The following is a 7,259-nucleotide window of genomic DNA, read 5'->3' as shown; positions in this document are numbered from 1 at the left end:
GTAATACAGTCCCCCCATAGAATGTAATACAGCCCTCCCCCATAGAATGTAATACAGCCCCCCATAGAATGTAATGCAGCCAGCCCCCATAGAATGTAATGCAGCCAGCCCGCATAGAATGTAATGCAGCAGAGCCCCCATAGAATGTAATGCAGCACAGTCTCCATAGAATGTAATGCAGCCAGCCCCCCACAGAATGTAATGCAGCACAGCCCCCCATAGAATGTAATGCAGCCAGCCCCCCATAGAATGTAATGCAGCACAGCCCCCATAGAATGTAATGCAGCACAGCCCCCATAGAATGTAATGCAGCACAGCCGCCATAGAATGTAATGCAGCACAGCCCCCATAGAGTGTAATGCAGCACAGCCCCCATAGAATGTAATACATCCCCCCCACAGAATGTAATGCAGCCCCACAATCCAGTTATCACTCAATGATATATTTATAGAAAAAAAAAAACACTCTCCTCACCTCTCCTTGTGCCTGGGCTGCTCCCGACTCCAGTCTCAGCAGCTGCAGTCTGCCCACCCCACACACAGCAGGTGCGCGATGATATGATGTCATCGCACACCCGCAGCGTCAGAGGCAGAGCGGGGAATGATGAGAGAGGGAGTGACAGCAGACACTCTCCTCCATCATTGCATTCAAAATCCCAAAATCATAAGCTTTTCATGTTCCACACTAATTTGCTGCTGATGGCAGGGTGGGGCCACATTACAAGTTCTGCTTCAGAGGGTTCATAATTTCTTGAGACACCCTCTGCAACAGTGAAATAAAAAAGGATAGAATTTATTTCCTTTAACAGTTTTCTATTTTGGAGACTGTAATTTACTGATCACTCTGCAATTGATGAGTCAGATGCCATTTTATGATTACGTCTGGTTTTTTTCTCAGTAATGATGTAGCTTTGCGAGGGCTTTTTGTACAAATGTTTCCAAATGAGTCTCTAAACAGGGTTCTTGGCTAGGAGAATTACAGTGCCTTGCAAAAGTATTTGGCTCCCTGGAACTTTTCAACCTTTTCCCACATATCATGCTTCAAACATAAATATACCAAATGTAAATTTGTGGTGAAGAATCAACAACAAGTGGAACACAATTGTGAAGTTGAACGAAATTTATTGGTTATTTTAAATTTTTGTTGAAATTCAAAAACTGAAAAGTGGGGCGTGCAATATTATTCGGCCCCTTTAACTTAATACTTTGTTGTGCCACCTTTTGCTGCGATTACAGCTGCAAGTCGCTTGGGGTATGTCTCTATCAGTTTTGTACATCGAGAGATTGAAGTTCTTGCCCATTCTTCCTTGGCAAACAGCTCGAGCTCAGTGAGGTTTGATGGAGATCGTTTGTGAACAGCAGTTTTCAGCTCTTTCCACTGAGTCTCGATTGGATTGAGGTCTGGACTTTGACTTGGCCATTCTAACACCTGGATACGTTTATTTGTGAACCATTCCATTGTAGATTTTGCTTTATGTTTGGGATCATTGTCTTGTTGGAAGACAAATCTCCATCCCAGTCTCAGGCCATGTTTGACAGTGGGGATGGTGTGCTCAGGGTGATGAGCTGTGTTGCCTTTACACCAAACATATTGTTTGGCATTATTGCCAAAAAGTTCGATTTTGGTTTCATCTGACCAGAGCACCTTCTTCCACATATTTGGTGTGTCTCCCAGGTAGCTTGTTGCAAACTGTCACGATCAGCTACAGCCGCAGATGCGGCCCAGCCCATGGACGCCCCCAAGCCGACCAACCTCAGAAGACGTGGGGCGCGCATCCCCCGGGGACGCAATACGGACCCTTTAAACCGCAGAGGGGGACCCGGCCTACCCGAACTAGGGGAGGGCAGCGACCGGGGTTCTGTGGCAGCTGAGCATGTGGACAAGGAAAGAGACACGTAGGACTTGATTATACCGCACAACTTCAGGTATAGAGAAAGTAAAGTTTACTAAAGTAAAATCACACAGTACATAAACAAAACATATATGAGCCCTTGTCTTTTTTCTTTTAATGGGGTTGTCCACTTCTGGTACTTACATTTATTGTGACTTGCTTGGAAAGTTTCAAGACTTCCATAAGAATCAATAGAGAGAACCGAACAGGAGCAGCATTGAGGGCCTGTCTCTATATAGACACGAATCCGATGAAACCTGACTATTTTTAGCATTTCCAAAAAATATGCAATATAGGTTTGAAAGTGTTAAAAGTCTTATCTATGGCTGGAATCACACATGTAGTTTTTACCAGTTTTTTTTAGACAAGCCCAGAAGTGCATGGAAAAAGAAGGTTTGGTGTGTGCTTGGCTCAAATATCTACATCAAAAAAGTGCTACAAAAAACTCACACGATTCCAGCTTAGAGCAGTTCTGTATTGGCCATTTATACAACACATTTTGCTGGCAGGAATGAATGATTCAATATGCCTAAAATCATTATGACATTTGTGAATTCAGATTGATTGACTAGTAATGGAGTTCTATAGAAAAAGATGATGGACGGAAACAATTTCCTGACAAATAATAGTGAAAACCTTCATATACAGTCATGGCCAAAAGTGTTGGCACCATTTAAATTGTCCAGAAAATGAAGTATTTCTCCTAGAAAATTATTGCAATTACACATGTTTTGTTATACACATGTTTATTTCCTTTGTGTGTGTAACACCCCAGGTAACAGGTTTTTACAGTGGCATTGCTTTCCTCACGGGGAGAGTGATGTCACGCTTGGAAGCAGAGAAGGATGCATTTAACAGGTAATCAGCACTTACAACACCATGACTTCAGGCCAGAAGGGGAAGCTCTACACCCGACTTCAGGGGAGCTGCTCTCTCTGGTCAGGAGGAGGAGTCAGTTGCTAGGCCGTTGCTAGGCAGTTAGGTAGAGTTAGGAGTTGGTGAGAGGAGAGCGACGATTGAGGAAGGAAAGCTGGAGCTGTGCAGATGAGTGATTCTGCAGCTCCTTGGAAGGAAAGACAGAACAGAGCAACTGATAAAGAGACTGAAAGGGAAAAGAGGCAAAGGTGACGTTAAGACCAGAGGAGAATAGCTGAAATTTAGCTACCTCATGACAGAGCGCAGACACCGGTGGCCGGAAAACCGAGGTTGTGAGGGGAAGACTCACAGCAGAAACCGGCAGGACAACTGAACTACAGGTTACTTGCCCACCCTAACACCTGAAGACACAGTGGCGTATAGAGCCCGGGTCGTGATAAAGACCCTGTAAAAAGGCTTGAGTCACCTTACAGGTTAGTGTCCCACTTACACAAAAGGACAGAGACCTCGTGAGGACCTTGTTGGACAGCTATAGGCAGCAAGGAACTACACACAGCGCTAGAGGGAAGGCTTCTAATCCGACCTTGTAAGGGGAAATCCCAACTTGCTTCCAAGCCGGCCGGACCACCACCAGCACTGTGTACCCTGGACTGTGGCTGCCTGAATAGCTTCAGTAAAGAGGTAAAGAGACTGCAACCTTGTGTCCTCTGTTTCTTATTACACCATCTTCATCTACACACGGGAGCCCTGGGGACCTACTTCACCTGTGGGAAGTTATACCACCTAACTGCCATAACATCACCCCAGAGGACCCCTTTAAGCAGCATTGGTCCTTACTGACCGAGTACCACAGGTGGCGTTATGAACTTTCCTTATTTCTACAAATCCCTTTAAAGACCGTTCCTTTAACATGGACGCCCAGGGCCACGGACCAGGTCGCCGCCACCGTGACACATCCCTTTAAGTAATGGACCCGGTACCGAGTACCCCACGGCCCTGGCGGGCGACTCATGTGTATTGGAAAAATACAAAAAAAAGGAAAAAAGGCAAATTGGACATCATTTTACAAAAAAACTTCAAAAATGTGCCTGACAAAATTTTGGGCACCATCAGCTTAATATTTGGTTGCACACCATTTGGAATAGATAACTGCAATGAATCGCTTCCTATAAATATTAACAAGCTTCTTACATCTCTCACCTGGAATTTTGGACCACTCTTCTTAGCGATTAATTTCATTCAAATCTCGACAGATAGTTCCGCTGACAATGATGCATCCTGAGCCTGCAGGACAGATTGTCCTCCGTAGTACATGCCTGCACAAGGCAATCTTGCCTCGCGCAGGCGTGTACTATGGAGGACAGAAAATGAACTTCAATCCAATATTGCAGCCAGCATGCAACCAGCGGGTAAGGAAAGGGTGAATGAAACACCCGAAAACCCCGCCTCTATGGCTGAAAATTGTTCCCTCCAAATTCAGGTGACAGAGTCCCTTTAACCCCTTAATCCCATATGACGTACTATCCCGTCGAGGTGGGGTGGGCATTAATTCCCACCGACGGGATAGTACGTCATAGGCGATCGGCCGCGCTCACGGGGGGAGCGCGACCGATCGCTCCCGGGTGTCAGCTGCCTTTCGCAGCTGACATCTGGCACTATGTGCCAGGAGCGGTCACGGACCGCCCCCGGCACATTAACCCCCGGCACACCGCGATCAAACATGATCGCGATGTGCCGGCGGTATAGGGAAGCATCGCGCAGGGAGGGGGCTCCCTGCGGGCTTCCCTGAGCCCCCCGCAGCAACGCGATGTGATCGCGTTGCTGCGAGGGTCTCCTACCTCCTTCCTCCTTGCTGGACCCGGATCCAAGATGGCCGCGGCATCCAGGTCCTGCAGGGAGGGAGGTGGCTTCACAGAGCCTGCTCAGAGCAGGCACTGTGAAGCCTGCAGTGCTGCATGTCAGATCGGTGATCTGACAGAGTGCTGTGCAAACTGTCAGATCACCGATCTGTGATGTCCCTCCCCTGGGACAAAGTAAAAAAGTTAAAAAAAAACTTCCAAATGTGTAAAAAAAAAATAAAAAAAATATTCCTAAATAATGAAAAAAAAATATATATATTATTCCCATAAATACATTTCTTTATCTAAATAATAATAAAAAAAGAAAAGTACACATATTTAGTATCGCCGCGTCCGTAACGACCCGACCTATAAAACTGGCCCACTAGTTAACCCCTTCAGTAAACACCGTAAGAAAAAAGAAAAAAAACAAGGCAAAAAACAACGCTTTATTATCATACCGCCGAACAAAAAGTGGAATAACACGTGATCAAAAAGACAGATATAAATAATCATGGTACCGCTGAAAGCGTCATCTTGTCCCACAAAAAACGAGCCACCATACAGCATCATTAGCGAAAAAATAAAAAAGTTATAGTCCTGAGAATAAAGCGATGCAAAAATAATTATTTTTTCTATAACATAGTTTTTATCGTATAAAAGCGCCAAAACATAAAAAAATGATTTGAATGAGGTATCGCTGTAATCGTACTGACCCGAAGAATAAAACTGCTTTATCAATTTTACCAAACGCGGAACGGTATAAACGCCTCCCCCAAAAGAAATGCATGAATAGCTGGTTTTTGGTCATTCTGCCTCACAAAAATCGTAATAAAAAGCGATCTAAAAATGTCACGTGCCTGAAAATATTACCAATAAAAACGTCAACTCGTCCCTCAAAAACAAGACCTCACTTGACTCTGTGGACCAAAATATGGAAAAATTATAGCTCTCAAAATGTGGTAACGCAAAAAATATTTTTTGCAATAAAAAGCGTCTTTCAGTGTGTGACGGCTGCCAATCATAAAAATCCGCTAAAAAACCCGCTATAAAAGTAAATCAAACCCCCTTTCATCACCCCCTTAGTTAGGGAAAAATTAAAAAAATGTATTTATTTCCATTTTCCCATTAGGGTTAAGGTTAGGGCTAGGGTTAGGGTTAGGGCTAGGGTTAGGGCTAGGGTTAGGGTTAGGGCTAGGGCTAGGGTTAGGGTTAGTGATAGGGTTAGGGCTAGGGTTAGGGTTAGGGTTGGGGCCACAGTTAGGGTTGGGGCTAAAGTTAGGGTTAGGGTTGGGGCTAAAGTTACGGTTAGGGTTTAGATTACATTTACAGTTGGGAATAGGGTTGGGATTAGGGTTAGTGGTGTGTCAGGGTTAGAGGCCTGGTTAGGGTTACTGTTGGGATTAGGGTTAGGGGTGTGTTTGGATTAGGGTTTCAGTTATAATTGAGGGGTTTCCACTGTTTAGGCACATCAGGGGCTCTCCAAATGCGACATGGCGTCCAATCTCAATTCCAGCCAATTCTGCGTTGAAAAAGTAAAACAGTGCTCCTTCCCTTCCAAGCTCTCCCGTGTGCCCAAACAGGGGTTTACCCCAACATATGGGGTATCAGCGTACTCAGGACAAATAGGTCAACAACTTTTGGGGTCCAATTTCTCCTTGGGAAAATACAAAACTGGGGGCTAAAAAATGTTTTTTGTGGGAAAAATTTTTTATTTTTATTTTCAAGGCTCTGCGTTATAAACTGTAGTGAAACACTTGGGGGTTCAAAGTTCTCACAACACATCCAGATGAGTTCCCTGGGGGGTCTAGTTTCCAATATGGGGTCACTTGTGGGGGGTTTCTACTGTTTAGGTACATTAGGAGCTCTGCAAACGCGATGTGACACCTGCAGACCATTCCATCTAAGTCTGCATTCCAAATGGCGCTCCTTCCCTTCCAAGCTCTCCCGTGTGCCCAAACAGGGGTTTACCCCAACATATGAAGTATCAGCGCACTCAGGACAAATTGGGCAACAACTTTTGGGGTCGAATTTCTCCTCTTACCCTTGGGAAAATACAAAACTGGGGGCTAAAAAATAATTTTTGTGGGAAAAAATTTGTTTTATTTTTACGGCAATGCATTATAATGTAGAATGTAAGCCCGCAAGGGCAGGGTCCTCGCCCCTCTGTATCAGTCCGTCATTGTTAGTTTGTTTACTGTATGTGATATTTGTAACTTGTATGTAACCCCTTCTCATGTACAGCACCATGGAATCAATGGTGCTATATAAATAAATAATAATAATAATAATTATAAACTTCTGTGAAACACTTGGTGGGTCAAAGTGCTCACCACACCTCTAGATAAGTTCCTTAGGGGGTCTACTTTCCAAAATGGTCTCACTTGTGGGGGGTTTCAATGTTTAGGCACATCAGTGGCTCTCCAAACGCAACATGTTGTCCCATCTCAATTCCTGTCAATTTTGCATTGAAAAGTCAATCGGCGCTCCTTCCCTTCCGAGCTCTCCCATTCGCCCAAACAGTGGTTTACCCCCACATATGGGGTATCAGCGTACTCAGGACAAATTGTACAACAACTTTTGGGGTCCAATTTCTTCTCTTACCCTTGGGAAAATAAAAAATTGGGGGCGAAAAGATAATTTTTGTGAAAAAA

This window comes from Ranitomeya imitator, chromosome 2 (assembly GCF_032444005.1).
Source record: "Ranitomeya imitator isolate aRanImi1 chromosome 2, aRanImi1.pri, whole genome shotgun sequence".
Lineage (NCBI taxonomy): Eukaryota > Metazoa > Chordata > Amphibia > Anura > Dendrobatidae > Ranitomeya > Ranitomeya imitator.
This window is presented reverse-complemented; position numbering follows the sequence as displayed.